The sequence below is a fragment of the Hydra vulgaris genome, chromosome 03 (genome assembly GCF_038396675.1).
Source record: "Hydra vulgaris chromosome 03, alternate assembly HydraT2T_AEP".
In the NCBI taxonomy this organism is placed as follows: Eukaryota; Metazoa; Cnidaria; class Hydrozoa; order Anthoathecata; family Hydridae; genus Hydra; species Hydra vulgaris.
Window position 1 is genome coordinate 44,170,688 of NC_088922.1, and position 2,284 is coordinate 44,172,971.

Genomic DNA, 2,284 nt, shown 5'->3' on the forward strand with positions numbered 1-2,284 from the left:
TGAAATTGATACTTACATTAGTATCTTTCTTTTTAGCTTAAGATTTTAAAAGTTAATAAATATATCTTTAGATGTCGGTTTTTTTTGTTGTAAAAATTGACATTTTTGATTTTCAAAAAGTCTTAAAACCTAAAATAACGAATTAACTTTAAAATCTTTAACTAAATATAGACCTAACACACTAAGGACCATTTGCGGAATTTATTTATAAATGTAGTAAAAGGTTTATCTCTTATGTTGTTATCTCTTGAGTTTATCTCTTATGTTTCTATGTAACTTTTTGACTAATTGTCAGAAAACTGGCAGCCATTTTTAAAAAACATTTTTTTATTATTTGATTTTATCTTGAATGTCAAAATGTATACAATTTTTTATTTATTTGTCACTTGGCATTTAAAAAAATTTTTTTTAAATTTTATAGTTGATAAAATATATTTTATAAAAACGATATTTATTAGTAGGTATAAATATATATATATATATATATATATATATATATATATATATATATATATATATATATATATATATATATATATATATATAAAACAGTACGAAAAAATGTTTATAAATATCTAAACTTGTAACGTGTGACTGGTTACACATCAGTGTTGTCCATGTTTAAACGAGAAATGCATTCAGATCATTTTATGAAGTTTATGTTTATTCTACATCATTGTGTTATTAGGATATTTAAACACACTAAATATTACTTTTTATTTTATTTGGCTGAGGTAAGCAGGCTTTGTGAGAATAAAAAAATGCTTGAAAGTTTTTGAAGTTTCAAGTTTTATCTTTTCATTATTAGATCTTTATAATTGTTTATATTAATTATTATTTTTACTTTTATATTTTTGTTTTGTTTTCTGTTTTATTCCGTGTTTATGAATTTCAAAGTTATGTTCATTAAATTTTAAAATTGTCTGGATTTTATTCTGCATTTTTTTTGTATTCTTGTATTGTAACTTCATTAAATATTTTTATGAAGGATAAATTTTTTACTTGGTTACATATTAACTTATTATTAAGTTGATAAACAAGTTTATTATTGATTACAACAGTTTTATTATTGAAAGACCTTCAGGAATGTAAAGACTGGTACTACTGTGAATAAAATGTATAAACAGCTACAAAAAAGTATTTTAGGAATTATAATTAGTATATTTAAACGGCTATTTGAATATGTTACATTATATAAGTAATGAACTGAAGTGTGCACAAATTTTCTATTTTTACAGATTTAAATGTTTTATATTAATAATTTTTCATACAAATGTTGGTGTATATCTTAAAAAACTGTATTTCTCATTTGTATTCATTAATATTCATTTATATGTTGCATGTTCAAAAATAAAAACAAATTGTAGTTTGTTTTTCAAAGTTGATAAACATCTGATACAAGGTATCAGATATACTTTGTATGTTATTGCAATCTGATACAAGGTATCAGATTATTAAAAACCTTGATGTTTGTGTTAAGGTTATCTAATCCAAGATAATGATCCAAGGTTATCTAATCCAAGGTTATCTAATCCAAGATCATGATCCAAGGTTATTTAATCCAAGGTTATCTAATCCAAGATCATGATCCAAGCAGAGATGCGGAGTCTCAAAAGAACTCTGGATTTGTATGTCACAAAAAGATTACTTCAAGTATTGTGAATTTTAAAATAGGTATTACAGGAGTAATGACTTGCAAGGCTGCTCAGTTTTATGGCTTTTTATTAAAAAATTTGTGCTGGCAAACATCAAAAAGGATTTACAAGCAACAAATTTTTTGGTTTCATTTTATTTCTGAAAATTCTTTTGCATTTTGATTATATCTTGATTTCAGAAATTATATTTGATCAAATTAATTAATATATTTTTTTAGACTTGGATTGTATTTATATCATTTCAAGATATTTTCATATAACCTTCATAAAAAGAAAAAGATATTCAAAATATGAAAATAATTTATTTGTGTTAGTTTTTATAAATATAATTTTTTATTTTTGTGTTTTAGGTATTGGCAGGCTGTACCTTCAACTACAACCAATTTAAAATAATTTTCATAGCAGCATTTTCTAAGAAGAATTTTCCCTTCCTTTTATTTACTAATTAGATTGTTTTAATACATTTATAACTAAATAAATTATTCCATAATTTCTTTAAATTGTTTTTGGAGATTTTTGGATTTTAATTTTGGTGTTTTACAAAATTTTAAGTTTAAAAAATTATTTTACATATAGATTTTTAGTTTTTTAATAATTAATTTTTATTCAGAAGTACAATTATAATTGGA

General features: G+C 21.9%; 1 long non-coding RNA gene across 1 annotated transcript; it reads left to right on the top strand.

Annotated features, from left to right (window-relative positions):
- Window positions 1–740: 740 nt before the first annotated feature.
- LOC136078185 (uncharacterized) lies at window positions 741–2,284 on the top strand. Its single transcript, XR_010637593.1, has 2 exons — window positions 741–1,137; window positions 2,006–2,284. It is a non-coding gene; the product is annotated as an uncharacterized LOC136078185 (long non-coding RNA).